Here is a 17644-nt window from a genome sequence, read left to right as displayed (position 1 = left end):
TACCAGGATGGTAGAAGGCGATCTAAATGGAGGGTGGTTTTCTTTCGTCAAGCTATTCCTATGTTCCTTAAACAGCTCTTTTCAAGCTTCACATACATTCCCAGACAGTAGCAGCGCATATCTTATTTCTGCCACTTCACCTGGAACGACTGTTGCATGACTATTTGGAAAGGTGATCCCACAAAACAAACTTACCAGACAACTAACTTACATGTTGCACATTCATTTACTCACTCACTCAGAAACTGGGACGCAGATGGCCACCTCGCTGTCTTTATGTGCTCTTTGAATTTCCAACATCGCAGCACTATTCTCTGTTGCAGAACAAAGTGACGCATAACTTGAGGGAGTAGACCAAACCCTCGGAACTGGTCGTGCTGGACATGGTGGGGCCCGAGATTATAGAGTGAGTGCACCGCAGTGAACCTGGAAACATCACTGAAGCTCAGGGTTAGTATTGCCCTTTTACTGTTATTCTCCTTTCCCTTCACTCATCTATGCAATAGATTTAAATATTAAAATGAGGCTCCTGCCTGTTTTCAGTGAGAGTTCCTAATGCTGCCTTAAAGCCTGGCCAGAAGTTTGTGCATGGCAAAAATCTAGCAAGATCAATCTATTCGATTTTGCAACCCTATAATAGCATACATTTCACTCCAGCTCCACCAATGGTGACTGAACAATCTATTATATATTCAAAAATGCTGAGTATGTTGTAACATTCCATCTCAAAATATGTTGAAAACTCAGATGTCAGGCCTCATTATAGGAAAAAACATTTTAAAAGTGGCAACATTTATCTGCAGTACCTGTTACACCTCGAGGGGACACTGATAGGGCTCTCAATGTTAACTGTGACATTAACCCATAAAATAACAGCTATGAGAATGTAGAGAGTCAAAAATTTAAAAAAACTGGTCGAATCTGCATGAAGTTTCAGGCTCTGGCCACTGAGTATCACTGTAGAACAGCTCAAATCTTACAGCTTCCATTCTATAAGCTATATTGGTATAAGTAAGTAAAGGAGATAAGTGGAATATTTAAATGTAATTTAATTTTTAAAATATTTTGCCCCATTACAGGTCCTGGAGCTCGAAACCCATAGACTGCAGTCTTACTCCCAGCTTTGGTCCTTTTGGTGTGCTGTCTTCATATTCCCACTGGGTCCACAAGGCCACTGCCATTGCCATGCGTGCTACTCAAATGCACAGCTCCTGCTGGCTCCCATTGTCCCAACACTGCCAATGTCTAGTCCACCCTCTCCCCTGCTGGACTTCATTGTGTTCGCTGGTAACTCAGGGCCCTCCAGCCCAAATGCTCCTGGTGCAGTTTCCCCCTTCCACTTAGCTTTTGGCCAATTTATGGACCAGCGATCCTCTTCCCCTGGCTCCTGGCATTTTTTTGTTCCTTAGGCTGTATAGCTTTCTAAGCAGCAACTGACTATTGGGAATCCCCCTCCCACAAAGCAGCATTTAGGGCCTGTATCCTTTGATCACCTCCTCCTCCTCCTCCACCATCAAGACACAATTTAGCATTGAAACTCTATCCCCCAACAAGCATTTTGGCCTTTTTCTAACTCCACAGTTTTTTTTAACATCTCTTTCCCTCTCCTCTTGCTTCCCCCATCCCCATCCCCATCCTCTCATTGTCCAATTACCCTCCAACCTCCCACAACCCTGTTTGACTCCCTTTGTACAATTCAGGGATATCAACATGCATCCTATAATTTTCATCTGATCTGATGTACTCAGTACAAAAATAAAGTCTTAAAAGAGTCAAGAATTAGTTCTCAGAAAGTAAAGAAATAATTGTCCTAAATGTTTAAACTTGTATGTAATGCCAGGATTCTTCAAACACCACAGGCAGTACAATGTCTCACAAAGTAAATTAACCAAAATCAAATGATATTGAGCAGTAAATGTCCATTAAGTTGCTTTATAAAAATGTGGAAACAAGATTTAAAAAGGCATGAAATTATTAAGATTATATATATTAATGTTCAGCTATATGCTGGCTGTCTTTTACAAAAGTTTTTTTTTTGCTTTAAGGCCTCCACAGAAAAACTAACCCTTTATCCATAGTGTTAATGCTCCACTAACCCTAAAACATAATGAAATTTAAACCAGATCAAAGTCCTTGCTATAAAACAGAAATGGTATTATCCAATCAAAGTAAAGATGTTTGATCCTCCCTACATGATGAACTGAAACACAGACCAAAAAAAACACATAAAAATAGTGTTGGGAATTCTAAATCAGAGTGACAGTGCACAAATCAAGTTCTATTTATTATTTTGAAAACAGCCACTGGAAAAACAACAGTCTAAAACACTCCTTACATTTTACTGCAGCTTTGACTAGCTCAAGCCTTCTACAATATAGCTCCCACCCAGTAACAAATGATGTCATATGTCCACCAGGAGTCCAGATGGTTCTATAGAATCTGATTGGTAGGTACAAAAACCTACCAGAAAATTCCTACAACTCGGGCCAGAAGCTCCTTTCTGCAAAGCTTCATCTGGTGGGCAAATGAAAGAATTGCAACTTCTCTTCACCAAGGAAAAGTCAGTCACATAACCTGCAATATGAATTATATACAAATTAAGGTGAAAACAAGTTAAAGATGATATTTAGCATGTTGGATGTGTTCCATTTTACTAAGACCTGTTGCCTTTTACTAAGTTCACATTCTGAGTTTTTCCATATGTTTTCTCCTGTAACAAGCTGATGCCAGCCCAGTGATCATTAGACACACAGACTAGATCTCCAAACAAGTGCAGTTTATTTCCCCCCACATTGGGCTCAATTTTCAAAGGGCTGGGGGGGGGGGGGGTCAATGGGCGTGCGGGTAACCCGACGAATAAAATCTTACCGTTTCCCACGCGATCGCGAGTTAATTGGTGGCCCTTAACATGGCTTCCGGGTTTGCTGTCCGAAAGCTGCGCAGTGGGCGGACTGACCACCCTCATGACAGGCTGTCAGCTGGAGCGGCTCTATTTAAAGGGCCAATGCACCAAAGGATTTTGCTGCAGCAAACACCAAAAAGGCACAGTGGAGCAGTACAGGGGCAAGACTGCTCCAAGATTTAAAGATGCCTCACTGCAGCAGCTACTGGATGGGGTAAGGAGGAGGAGGGAAGTGTTTTACCCCGTGGATAGAAGGAAGTGCTCTGCCTCTGCCACCAAGAAGGCCTGGCTCAAGGCGGCAGAGGAGGTCACCTGTGGCAGCAACATCTCTCACACCTGGGTCCAGTGCAGGAAGTGCTTCAATGACCTAACTAGATCAGCAAAAGTGAGAACACTATTAATTCTCCTGCATTCCGTGTTCCACATCACCACCACCGCACCCCCCACCCCACCCCCCGCCAACTCATTCTGCACTGCCAAGATTACTCCATCACATCACTCCTCACACCCACTTAAGGCTCAGCCTCAACTTATCTTAACTTCCTGAGCACTTCCTCACCTCCCTATGAGTGACCCCGCCACTACCACTCACCACAATCCTCATCCAATATGATGTGATGGCCAATACTGGCATCCCACAAACGTCTGGTGACACAACTTTAACATTCATCACACACAGTATGAATTGATGTTAACAATGCTTGGCATGTTGAACACCTCAGTATGCTCATCGCAACTTGACACATCTGTGATGATGCTTAATATTGCCTTCTGTTTTCTTACAGGCCCTTCAATGACCACAGTGATGGCAGAGGGCAATTCCTCAGAGCAGCTCCTGACATCTGAGGATGCACCGTCACATCTTAGCGAGCCATCCACCAGCACAGATGCTCACACATCGGCGGGTCCTAGTAGTTAGTCATTTGAGTTGGTACCTGGTGAGTCACCACACACAAGTGAGCATGAGCAGACACTGGTGGCAGGGGCAGCTGCGGAGAGTCCGCGTCGATGGGCGCATTCCTCTCCAGGCTCTGCTCAGCTGGACGCAGATGCTGATCCCCGGGGGCCATTCTTTAAAAGGAGAATGATCGAGGGACAACAGCACACTTGAGGTACTGGAACAGGTGCCATGCACACTCTCCACAATAGTGCAGAGGATACAAGAGTCCAATTCCTGCATTAGTGGAATGGTGGCACAGGTAAGTGTGCGAATGTCTGCAATGGAGAGAATGGCAGCCTCCGTTGAGCTTCAAGCACGACTCACAAATTGGCGCTGCTCTTTCCAGGTGGTGTGAGGACTGGACTCTTCACACTTTCTGATGTTAGGAGAACCATTCATATATCAGTGACTCCCTGGCTTCACAAGCAGCCAGGTTAGCCGCTGCTCTGGCCATGGTTTCTTCCTCCTCCTCCTCCATGTGGATGGGGCTTCAAGCGGCACCCCTCTCTGCTTGTGCAGGACACAACACACTACTACAATGCATCCCATTCTGTCTGGTGCGTATTGAAGTGCTCCTCCAGAACGATCAAGGCACCTAAATTGCATCTTGAGCAGCCGTATCGCATGTTCAATTATAGACCTGGTGGTGATGTGGCTGTCATTGTCTTGATACTGTTGCTCGGTGATGGGGTTCTTCAAGTGTCATGAGCTACATGTGCGGGGGTATCCCTTGTCCCCGAGGAGCCAGCACTTTAGGGTGTTCGGTGCGTGGGAAAGGGGCGGGATGTTGGATTCCCTCAATGAAGGAATCGTGGCAACTGCCAGGGAATCTGGCGCACACGTGAAGGAATCTTTTGCGGTGGTCACAAAGGAGCTGAGCGTTGATGGAGTGATACCCCTTTCTGTTGATGAACAGTTCTGGCTCATGTGGAGGTGCTCTGATTGCTATATGGGTGCAATCGATTACAGCCTGCACCCATGGGAAGCCAGCCACAAAGTGGAATCCCACTGCGCTCTCTGTCTGGCTGAGGGAATGGGGAAGGTGACACATTTCAAGGCCTTGTGGAACAAGCCATTGGTGACCTGCCTTATGCACTTGTGTGTGCAGGTGACAGAGTCCCCGGTGATGGCCCTGGTGGCACAGAAGTTGAGGGTTGTGGTGACTTTGACAGCGACGGGTAATGAGATGCCGCTCGGCCCAGCCGTGAGCAGCTCGGCCTGAAGGAGGCTGCAGATGTCTGCGACCACCTGGCGATTCATTCTCAGCCTCTGTATGCACTGGTCCTCAGAGACGTCCAGGAAGCTGAGCCTCGGTCTGTAGACCGTCTGGCGAGGGTAATGGCTCCTGTGAAGTCGCTCTCTCTGTTGTTCCCCTCTGTGCTCTTGTGAAGGTGCCTGTGGCGCAGCACTGTTTTGTGGAGCTCCAAGTGATGAAGTGCACGTCATGCCTGGTGAGGCTGGTGATGTTGCTCATCCTCGGATGTAGTGGTGAATGCAGCCATGGCACCCCCCCATCCTGATGTCAATTTGAGGGGGTCCAAAAAGTTGGTAAATGTGTCAACAGAACAATTCTGAGTGGAAACTAAGAATTTTTAGTGTAAACACAAAGATCTCCCAGCCAAAAGTTTGTCTGAAAGAACTGAGTGCCCTGCTGCAATAATTCACCCTTTATCCCCATCTGTCAAACAAGCATTTCAGTGCCCAACTGGCTGAAACACGTCTCCTTAAACATGGAATGTTTCCCTACAGCACATGAACCACGCTGAGGCTGAATGAAAATCGGTCCCCTGCCTCAATCACCATGAAATTAACTACTTCAAATACTTAAACTATCTAAATAACTGTTTACAATCATCCCGCCAGCTTTAATTGCCAGTGGGACTTCCACATTCGTGAAGCGCACACAGACACGTCTGGGAACCCGGAAATCGGCAGGTTGGAGTCAGCTTCTTCACCTGCTCAGGATTGCCCCAATTTTCAGAGCCACACCCACCGCCATCACACCTGCACTTCATGAAAAATCAAGCCCCTTGTATCTTTACTTACAATAATGACCAAGACAGTGCCAGTATTACTTCTCAGCCTACCACTTATCCCTCTCCAAGGCCCCCTGCTCAACTGAACCATTTCCCAGCCTTTTATTCTTACAGGCTGGGAGTCATTAAAGGCAATTAAGGTCTATGATTTCTTTAAGTTTTATTCCTATCTCAGATACAGAGTTCTCAACATCCTACATCCATTGCTCTCATCCTGTTACATATCCCCCTCGCCAGAAAAAGCCAGGGGCTTGAGTGATTCTTGTCATCAGGCACGATATTCGAGAGAGGGCATCCGCATTCCGCATGAGAAAAATCTGGTGTTCAGCTCCTTGGACTTCTTGATTAAGGCTTTCTTCTGGGCCTCGTCAAACTGATGAACCTGGAGATCCTGTTCACGGTCAAGCGGCCGTCGCTCCTGGGGTCTGTCCTTCTCGTCTTATGTGCATGTCGAGAAGGGACTCCGATCATTTGGATTCATTGTACGTTGCATCCTCCCTGGCCATCTGTTTATTTTTTTGGAGAGACTTGGATACTCCAGTTCTTTCCCAGGGGAGTCTTTGGGAGCTTTCCTTTGCTTGTCAGTCGGAGTATCTGTCCATATGGGCCGGGCAGGTGACCCTCCATTTATACGCCTCTTAAACGTGCTTACGCCCAGGCCTATGCTTTGTAACTCCGGTGGTAGTTCTATCATCCAAGACTCTCTGGATGTATCATCTGTGGCCCTAAGGATTGGCGCTTTGCCTGATCAAAATACTTTTAGAACCCAATCACACTCTGGCCGACTCTGATCACCATGAATACACATTACTGGCCATCCATTTCTCCTCATTCGACTTGTAAGCTCATCACCCCTCAGTTTAATCTCAACCAAAATTATCGTTTTGTTTTCTTTTTCACTCATTCTTTCCTCCATCAACCGCACCAATTTGTCATCTTTCTCAACTTCTTGGCACACAACAATCTGCAGGATGTTGTGATTGGCACAAAGTTCCAACGCTCCAATGTTGTATCTTGTTGAGCTTCAATTTGCATAGGCAGTCTCCACCACTGCTTTCTGCAAGTCAAAATCTGCCTTGACAAGAAGCTCCTTTGGACAGGTAAAGTGGAATGTTCTCTCCGTCCAGAAGGAGGAAGCATCCAGTTTTGTCAATATAATAGTTTACGATTCTCTCTGAATCACTGTCAAATGAACTGCTGTGTTCAATTGCCTTCATATCTAAGCCTTGAGGTGGCTTCTGCTGAACTTTTGCAAACTCTGCTCCACAGAGGTAATTGAGATTGTCAATTGTACCCTCATTATACACGTTTAATAGTAGCTTCTTCTCAGGGTAAGGCTCCAATTCCTGAAGCTTTAGTGTAGCAATACCATTTGCCTCATCCAGCTTAGTTGTCTTATTTCTTCTGAATGGTAAGGTGTCTGCTTTGTCAGGGTAATAAAAGTCTGTGTTTCTGGTAATATCCTTCCACAGCTGCAGTCCCATACTGCTCCTTGGCACTCCCAACAGCAGACTATACAATGCAGCTGTGGGGTGCTTATAAAGCCATAATCTTGGCAAGTTCCCCTCGAGGCACTCACACCCTCAGTAACAGTCTGGGCAAGCTTTGTTTCACACTCCTGCCCCTTTGCTTTATGCAGTCTGCATTCCACTGATGTTAAAATTCACTGCACCTCCCATAACCTCTCCTCTTTGGACAAGTCCTTCAAGACAGCCTGCAGGTCCCTGCACAAGCAACTCAAATTCCTGCTGCCAAATTTCTTCCTTAACACTCTTCTGTATCTCAGGCAAGGCTGGCATCGTTGCCACACCAGACCAGTGAAGTGGCTTCACTACTGGCTTCAGCTCTATTTCCCCAAACAGCTCTCTGCCATAAGTGAAAAACAGGCACAGTACACAATTACTGACCTGAACAGTAGGGCTAAAGCCCATGGAGATGTTCTGGACATTTTTGTTTCACTTTCCCTCCAAATGACATGGTCCTTATGATTTCTTAAAGTGGTAGCCCTATCTCAGATACAGATACAAGCCAAGAAAAGAGAAGGTACTTGGATACAGGCAGTTCCTTTAATAGATGCTGGCATTCACCCTCTGAATCTTTTCCACATGCATCCTCAAACCGGATCATGAGTTCCTTGGTGAGAATATTTTCAAACAGCTCACGAAGGTATTGTTTCCATAAGCTGGCCATCATATTTCCATCATAATCCTCCAGATTGGGAGACTCTTCATGATCATACACAACTTTCAGCTCATCAACTTTTGATTTGGTACCGGATACCCTATAAATACCTTCACACTTCATGCCATAATTCTCCATATAGTCAATGCACTCTCGAAAAGCTGTTGGCAGCTGGATCCCATCATACAGTATAGTCCTCTCTGCAGCTGCAGCCAATGGACCAAAGGTAGGCCTGAGGGAAGAATGAGTATCCATCAGAAATGCTTCGTGGTCTGGAGCAGGCTGCTTCTTTTTCTCTTTCCACTATTATGATTATATCCTAGGATTTTTTCTCCTTGTGTTTTTCATCCCTTGGCTTCTCTTTGACCTTAAAGTCTTTTTCTTTCTTCTTGGAGAAACTAGGCTTTTTGAAAACATGGAACCCTTTGATCCTTTCTTGCTTGATGGGCTCTCTGCTTCATCACCTGAGCTGTCCTCTTGGGAGGCCTTATACCCCTCAGTTATGGTCCATCCACTGCTCCGGCTGGTGTTACCCTTGTGTTTTGTTCCTCCTGCCTCAGAGGAATCTTTCTGCACCTTTCCCTGGTTTTCATCCTTATCTGGCCTCTGAAGTGCTGAATCTACTTTGCATCCTTCAATTGAAATTTTAGTGGAGGACAAATCTCCAGGAGACTCCAACTTGATTAAAGGTTTATCAGTCACTCCATTGGCTAAATCCACATCATCCTCTTTTTGTTCCTCAAGACCATAAGAGATAGGAGTAGGCCATTCGGCCCCTTGAGCCTGCTCCGCCATTCAATGAGATCATCTGATTTTTTACCTCAACTCCACTTTCCCACCTTTTCCCCATATCCTTTGACTCGCTTGCTGATCAAAAATTTGTCTAACTCAGCCTTGAATGTATTCAATGACTCAGCCTCCACAGCTTTTTGGGGTAAAGAATTCCAAAGATTCATGACCCTCTGGGAGAAGAAATTCCTCCTCATTTCAGTCATAAACGGGCGACCCCTTATTCTGAGACTATGCTCCTTAGATTTAGATTCTCCCATGAGGGGGAACATCCTCTCAGCATCTACCCTATCGAGTCCCCTCAGAATCTTGTATGTTTCAATAAGATCTCCTCTCATTCTTCTAAACTCCAATGAGTATAGACCCAACCTGTTCAATCTCTCCTCATAAGACAACCCTTCCATACCTGGAATCAACCTAGTGAACCTTCTCTGAACTGCCTCCAATGCAAGTATATCCTTCCTTAAACAAGGGCACCATAACTGTATGCAGTACTCCAGGTGTGGTCTCACCAGCACTCTGTACAGTTGTAGCATGACTGCCTGCTTTTATACTCCACCCCCCTAGAAATAAAGGCCAATATTCCGTTTGCCTTCTGGATTACCTGCTGCACCTGTATGTTGACTTTTTGTGTTTCATGTACGAGGACACCCAGATCCCTCTGTACCGCAGCATTTTGTAGTGTTTCTCCATTCAAATAATATTTTGCTTTTTTATTTTTCCTCCTAAAGTGGATGACTTCACATTTTCCCACATTATATTCCATCTGCCAAATTTTTGCCCATTCACTTAACCTGTCAATATCCCTTTGCAGATACTTTGTGTCCTCATCGCAACTTGCTTTTCCACCTATCTTTGTATCATCAGCAAATTTGGCCACAAGACACTCTGTTCCTTCATCTAAGTCATTAATATATATTGTAAATAGTTGAGGCCCCAGCACTGAGCCTGCAGCACCCCACTAGTTACAGATTGCCATTTTGAAAATGACCCTTTTATCCCGACTCTTTGTTTTCTGTTAGTTAGCCAATCCTCTATCCATACCAGTATATTACCCTCAACACCACGAGCTCTTATCTTGTGCAGTAATCTTTTATGTGGCACCTTATTGAATGCCTTTTGGAAATCCAAATATATTGCATCCATTGGTTCCCCTTTATCCACCCTGCCCGTTACTTCCTCAAAGAACTCTAATAAAATTGTCAGACACGATTTCCCCTTCATAAAACCATGTTGACTCTCCTTGATTGTATTATGAGTCTCCAAATGTCCTGCTACTACTTTCTTAATAATGGATTCTAGCATTTTCCGCAATGACAGATGTTAGGCTAACTGGTCTATAGTTACCTGCTTTCTGTCTCACTTCCTTCTTGAATAAGGGTGTTACGTTTGCGGTTTTCCAATTCGCTGGGACCTTTCCAGAATCTAGTGAATTCTGGAAGATTACAACCAATGCATCCACTATCTCTGTGTCCACTTCCTTTAAGACCCTCGGATGCAAGCCATCAGGTCCAGGGAACTTGTCAGCCTTTAGACCCATTAGTTTACCTAGTACTTTTTCCTCCAGTGATAGTGATTGTTTTTAGTTCCTCCCTCCCCTCTGCCCCTTGATTTTCTACCATTATTGGTGTATTATTTGTGACTTCTACTGTGAAGACAGATACAAAATATCTGTTCAATTCCTCTGCCATTTCCTTGTTTTCCATTATTATTTCCCCAGTCTCATCCTCTAAGGGACCAATGTTCACTTCAGCTACCCTCTTCCTTTTTATATACTTGTAGAAGCTTTTACTGTCAGTTTTTATATTTCTTGCTAGTTTACTCTCAATTTATTTTCTCCCTCTATTATTCTTTTAGTCATCCTTTGCTGGTTTTTAAAGTTTTCCCAATCTTCAGTCTTATCAGTAATCTTTGCCATGTTGTATGCTTTTTCATTTAACCTGATACCATCCTATACTTCCTTAGTTAGCCATGGTTGGTTCACCTTTTTTGTGGAGTCTTTCCTCCTCACAGGGATATATTTTTGTTGCGAGTCATAAAATATCTTTTTAAATGTTTGCCATTGCTTATCCACCATCATACCATCTAATCTGTTTACCCAGTCCACTTTAGCCAATTCCACCCTCATTCCTTTATAATTGCCCTTATTTAAGTTTAATACAGTAGTTTCAGACCCAAGATCCTCGCTCTCAAACTGGATATGAAATTCTATTATGTTATGATCACTGCTTCCCAAGGGATCCTTTACTTTGAGATCATTAATTAATCCTGTTTCGTTACCCATTACCAGATCCAAAATGGCCTGTTCCCTGGTTGGTTTCCCAATGTATTGGTCTAAGAAACAGTCTCTAATACACTCTATGAACTCCTCCTCAGAGCTATTTTTGCCAATTTGATTTGTCCAATCTATGTGATTATTGCATTACCTTTTTTACAAGCCCCCCTTATTTCCAGATTAATATTTTGCCCTATAGTGTAGCTACTGTTAGGGGGCCTATATACTACTCCCACCAGTGATTTCTTTTCCTTGCTATTTCTTACTTCCACCCAAATTGATTCAACATGTTGATCTTCTGAGCTAAGATCATTTCTCACTATTATACCAATTTCATCCTTTATTAACAGAGCTACCCCACCACCTTTACCTTTTTTTCCTATCCTTCCAAAATGTTAAATAACCCTTACTATTTAGCTCCCAACCTTGGTCACTTTGCAACCACGTCTCTGTATTGGCCACGAGATCATACCTATTTGTTTCTATTTGTGCCATCAATTCATCTATCTTATTACGAATGCTGCACGCATTCAGATAAAGAACCTTTAATTTTGTCTTTTTACCATTCTTTCCTATCCCGGCCCCATTTGCTAGTGCACTCTTATGTTTGTACACTCTGTCCCTTCTTGACACACTCTGTTTATCATTACCCCCATCACTTTCCTGTACTACTTCCTTGTCTTTTCTCTTTATCAATCTAAACTTTGCCCCACCTGAGCCCTTCCCCCCCCCCCCCTCTATTTAGTTTAATAACTTCTCTACTGCCCTAGTTATTCGGTTTGCCAGAACACTGGTCCAGCATAGTTCAGGTGAAGCCCATCCCAACAGAACAGCACCCTCTTTCCCCAGTACTGGTGCCAGTGCCCCATGAATCGGAACCCACTTCTCCCACACCAATCTTTGAGCCACGCATTCATCTCTCTGATCTGATTTACCCTGTGCCAATTTGCTAGAGACTCAGGTAATAATCCAGAGATTATCACCTTTGCGGTTCTGCTTTTTAAATTTAGTCCCTAGCTGCTCAAACTCCCTCAGCAGATCCTCTTTCTTAGTCCTATCTATGTCATTGGTACCTATGTGGACCACAACTGGATCCTCCCCCTCCAAGTTTCTCTCCAGCTCTGAGGAGATGTCCTTAACCCTGGCACCAGGTAGGCAACACAGCCTTCTGGACTCTCGCTCTTGGCTTCAGAGAACAATATCTATAATGTCACCTACAACAACAACATTCCTTTTTACTCCCGCCACTTGAATGGCCCCCAGAACCACGGTGCCATGGCCAGTTTGCCTTACCAGCCCTTTCAGTGCCTTTACACTTTAGGTAAAGCCACTTCGGTTTCCTTCTAAGTTCCATTTGGATTTCTTCCTTCATTCCCTCAAGCTGCACTGATTGTGATGACAAACTTGAAGTCATGCAAAGACCCTCGACTATTTCAGTTTCCACCTTTACAAGCTCAATTATGGCAATTCCAATTGTTTCTTTACATTGTCCTTGACTCTTGTTCTATAATTTCAGTTGCTGGAATCGATGTTTCAACTATTTGTCCCTTCGTTCTCTGCTCATCAGTTCTTTCAAGGGTTTTAGTGATCTCTTCAGATACAGCCTGCGTCATTTCAGTTTCCACATTCTCAGCAACAGCTTCCCTATGCTTTTTGGCTTCAACCAACTGTTGCACACTCAACTGCAGTGAACTGCTCTGTTATCATTGTCGGTTGCCACCTTTTGCACATCCTCTTCAATCTCTTCCTGCTTTGTAATTTCAATACTTCCTTTGCCTTCATGCATAGACTTACTCCCTTCAACTTTTCTAGGGGAAGGAACTGGAGGTGGCCTCATTAGTGACTGGACTCACTTCACCATTTTTGCATCCTTCCACTTCTTGCTTGGGTTCACTGCCCACCTCACCATCTTCATCCTTTTTCATAGTCAACAGCTGCATGGGCTCTGACTTCACCGTGAATTTAAAACCCACAAACTTGAAGGGCTTCTTAAAGCCGATCTCGCTGGCTTCTCCCTCCTCGGGCTGCTCTCCAATTCCTGTGGGCAGATCTCTGCATTCCTGAGCATCTTTCTATCCCTCATCTTTGGCCTTGACGGGCATCTCCTTCTGGTCAAGCTCCATTTCCTCCAGCTCTTCCTCTTGGAATGTGTTTGGCAGTTCACCTTGCCCAACTTCTCCTGGAGTCCATTTAGCTGCTCCAATTTTCCATTGATTGCCTCTTGGTCCTAAGATTTCCCATAGATTACTGAAATCTGGCCATTCTTCTGAATAGGCTTTCTGTCCACCCCCTCCATGTGCTGTCTCTCCTGATCACTTGCCTCCATAATGCTGGCTAGCTCTGCTGTGAGGTCTTCAAAGTCACCTTCTCTCTCTTTTGATTTTCTTATGCTGTTTGAGTGTCCAGGATTTCAACAACTTCATGTGAAGTGGAAGCCTGCTCTACAGTTGAAGGTTGTGCTTTGGCTCTATGGTCAAGCATCTCACTATTAACATCTCCAGTGGCATTGACCTGCTCCTTGTTTTCCTTCTGCTCTCTGCTTGATTCAGTCTTCTCCTCAATGACAAACAGCTCATCTTTAGCCTTCTTGAAACTCGTCTTCCTTCGCAATCCCAAAAAAAACCTTGTTTAAAAAAATCTCTTCAGTGGAGAATCCACAGCGGGGCTTTGTACTGGACTGACCGCAGACTCCACCAGCACTGATTGCCCCTTGGGGTGCTGTTGGTTTCATTTCTGCCTGGCCAGGGCACTCTTCCACTTTCACCCTCATGATCTGTTTCATTTCAGGTTGGAGTCCCTGAATCTTGTTAATCCACTCCCATTGTTCCAATGTGGACAGCATGAATGCTCTCAGCATTTCCTCCATGATGGTGGGTCTTGGCTTTTCTCAGAGTGCCAAGATCTCACTTCTGACATCACATGTAATAAGTTGATGTCAGCCCAGGACCCAGTGGCCATTCAGACACACAGACTAGATCTCCTAACAAGTGCAGTTTATTCACCCACATCGAGTCTTTACTTACAGGACAGGACTAAGTTCCTTATGCTTCAAACTCCCCTGCTCAACTAAACCATTTCCCAGCCTTTTATTCTTACAGGCTGGGAGTTGTTAAAGATAATTAAGGTCTATGATTTCTTAAAGTGGTATCCCTATCTCGGATACAGAGCTCTCAACATCTCACACTGTTACATCTCCATATAGTGATACATTAAGGCTGGTTTTGACTGATTCTTCTGTAGTTTTACAGTTTAATGATCTGGGGCAGTATTGATCTATTTGTGGCTAAAACAGATATTTGGGCAGGACCACCCAAGTGATGATGCACAATTTAGTATATTTTTCATGTAAATTTATTGCTGATTAAAACTTAATTCAGTAAATATTTATAATAATTGTCTCAATTTAACTGGCCAGAAATTAGACCTTTGTTTATTATAATTTGGTGTGGAAAATACCAGCAGCATAATATTAAGCAAAATGGCAGCGCTTTCAAAATGAAGCAGGAAGCCAGTCTTCACAGAATACATGGCAAGGGTTCTGAGCAGACGAACTGCTATTTCTTTTTAGGAAATAAGCATAAGTCCACTAAATCCCAGAGGTTGTGGAATGGCCTGGACAGAGGTGACTGAGCGATCATAATCCAATCTGGCAGAGTGAATGATATGAAGAAAATTGCCAAGGAGAAGGTTACAGTTAACAGCCGAACTTACAGAGGTATTTGAAGACAATGTCACACCCTGAGACCCAAAATATCCACGGGTGAGAGAGTGTGGTAAAGCCTTCTGCTTGGAGTCATTGGAGGGAATTGGTGGTTGTGAGGCTGATCACAACAACATGGATTCTTACCAATGTTTCTAAGTTAATATAAATGTACAATATAAATGTAGTTCTTTTGAATGTATGCACTATTCCCCTTTCTTTATTAATTCCTGCACTTGATCTTCTTTAACAGTTCAGGTCTAATAATTGAATGACCCTTCACCATTCATTCTCTTCCAATCAGCCAGGATATTATCAAAACATCCATAATTGTGGGAATTAGACTCTTCCGCATGGTTAATGAGATGTCTGTGTCAGTGCCTTCTGTTCCATAATTAATCTTAATAATACAAAACTGAATCAGACTACAAGAATATTAACCTTTTTTATTATATCAGTTTGCTTGTCTACTTAAATAGTGTACATTACCACTATTGATTGGGGTCTATTGAAAAATTATACAGTGGACAAATTTAGAAAGAAAAATAATGTGTTTCTCAACCAGTAGTATTTAATAAACTTTTTTTTTTTATTCGTTCACGGGATGTGGGCGTCGCTGGCAAGGCCGGCATTTATTGCCCATCCCTAATTGCCCTCGAGAAGGTGGTGGTGAGCCGCCTTCTTGAACCGCTGCAGTCCGTGTGGTGACGGTTCTCCCACAGTGCTGTTAGGAAGGGAGTTCCAGGATTTTGACCCAGCGACAATGAAGCAACGGCGATATATTTCCAAGTCGGGATGGTGTGTGACTTGGAGGGGAACGTGCAGGTGGTGTTGTTCCCATGCGCCTGCTGCCCTTGTCCTTCTAGGTGGTAGAGGTCGCGGGTTTGGGAGGTGCTGTCGAAGAAGCCTTGGCGAGTTGCTGCAGTGCATCCTGTGGATGGTGCACACTGCAGCCACAGTGCGCCGGTGGTGAAGGGAGTGAATGTTTAGGGTGGTGGATGGGGTGCCAATCAAGCGGGCTGCTTTATCTTGGATGGTGTCGAGCTTCTTGAGTGTTGTTGGAGCTGCACTCATCCAGGCAAATGGAGAGTATTCCATCACACTCCTGACTTGTGCCTTGTAGATGGTGGAAAAGCTTTGGGGAGTCAGGAGGTGAATCACTCGCCGCAGAATACCCAGCCTCTGACCTGCTCTCGTAGCCACAGTATTTATATGGCTGGTCCAGTTAAGTTTCTGGTCAATGGTGACCCCCAGGATGTTGATGGTGGGGGATTCGGCGATGGTAATGCCGTTGAATGTCAAGGGGAGGTGGTTAGACTCTCTCTTGTTGGAGATGGTCATTGCCTGGCACTTATTTGGCGCGAATGTTACTTGCCACTTATCAGCCCAAGCCTGGATGTTGTCCAGGTCTTGCTGCATGCAGGCTCGGACTGCTTCATTATCTGAGGGGTTGCGAATGGAACTGAACACTGTGCAGTCATCAGCGAACATCCCCATTTCTGACCTTATGATGGAGGGAAGGTCATTGATGAAGCAGCTGAAGATGGTTGGGCCTAGGACATTGCCCTGAGGAACTCCTGCAGCAATGCCCTGGGGCTGAGATGATTGGCCTCCAACAACCACTACCATCTTCCTTTGTGCTAGGTATGACTCCAGCCACTGGAGAGTTTTCCCCCTGATTCCCATTGACTTCAATTTTACTAGGGTTCCTTGGTGCCACACTCGGTCAAATGCTGCCTTGATGTCAAGGGCAGTCACTCTCACCTCACCTCTGGAATTCAGCTCTTTTGTCCATGTTTGGACCAAGGCTGCAATGAGGTCTGGAGCCGAGTGGTCCTGGCGGAACCCAAACTGAGCATCGGTGAGCAGGTTATTGGTGAGTAAGTGCCGCTTGATAGCACTGTCGACGACATCTTCCATCACTTTGCTGATGATTGAGAGTAGACTGATGGGGCGGTAATTGGCCGGATTGGATTTGTCCTGCTTTTTGTGGACAGGACATACCTGGGCAATTTTCCACATTGTCGGGTGGATGCCAGTGTTGTAGCTGTACTGGAACAGCTTGGATGTTTTGATAATATCCTGGCTGATTGGAAGGGTCATTCAATTATTAGACCTGAACTGTTAAAGAAGATCAAGTGCAGGAATTAATAAAGAAAGGGGAATAGTGCACACATTCAAAATTCGTGGGCTGCCAATCCCGGCATAAGTACCAGGATCCGCTACTGGGAATCTTTGCTGGAGTTAGGAGGATGCCTGATTCGCATTTGACTGGCGAGCACCTCCGCCCATATGGACATATCCTGGGTGCCTGCCAGGGTGGGGTAAGGGTGGGTAATGCAGTGCTGGGTAGCCTCTTACTTCTACCCAGAAACCCCTGCCCAAGTTATGGGATTTGAAAGGCCTGTTGAAAGAACCCCACTGGCGAGTTTTCTTCAGGAGTTAGGCCAGGACCCAAGTCTAGATCCCCAGGTAGGCTTTACATCCAATGCTGAACAGGCCAGTGCGCCTCATTTCTCCTGGTGTACTAGCCACTCAGCATAATCCAGGCTACAGCTGAGGAAATTTCTGCCCTGGGAATTCCCTCCTTCTGGCCAAGTACGGGGGTGTGTTTGGGCAGATGGAGGCTCTGCCCAAAATAGGCCCCCCCAGAAAATTTACACTGGGAGTATGCCGCAAAGGCCTGTAGATTTCCAGAGGCCACATAGTATCATAGTAGGTATAGCACAGGATGAGGCCAATCGGCCCATCGTGCCTATGCTGGTTCTTTGAAAGAGCTATCCAATTAGTCTCATTCCCTTGCTCTTTCCCCATTGGCCTG

General features: G+C 44.8%; 1 pseudogene; it reads right to left on the bottom strand.

Moving 5' to 3' along the window:
• Positions 1–6942: 6942 nt before the first annotated feature.
• Positions 6943–8854, bottom strand: LOC137308448 (ralA-binding protein 1-A-like; annotated as a pseudogene).
• Positions 8855–17644: the final 8790 nt, after the last annotated feature.

This window comes from Heptranchias perlo, chromosome 3 (genome assembly GCF_035084215.1).
Source record: "Heptranchias perlo isolate sHepPer1 chromosome 3, sHepPer1.hap1, whole genome shotgun sequence".
Classification (NCBI taxonomy): domain Eukaryota; kingdom Metazoa; phylum Chordata; class Chondrichthyes; order Hexanchiformes; family Hexanchidae; genus Heptranchias; species Heptranchias perlo.
The sequence above is the reverse complement of the archived record's forward strand: the minus strand, read 5'-3'. Positions and strand labels throughout refer to the sequence as shown.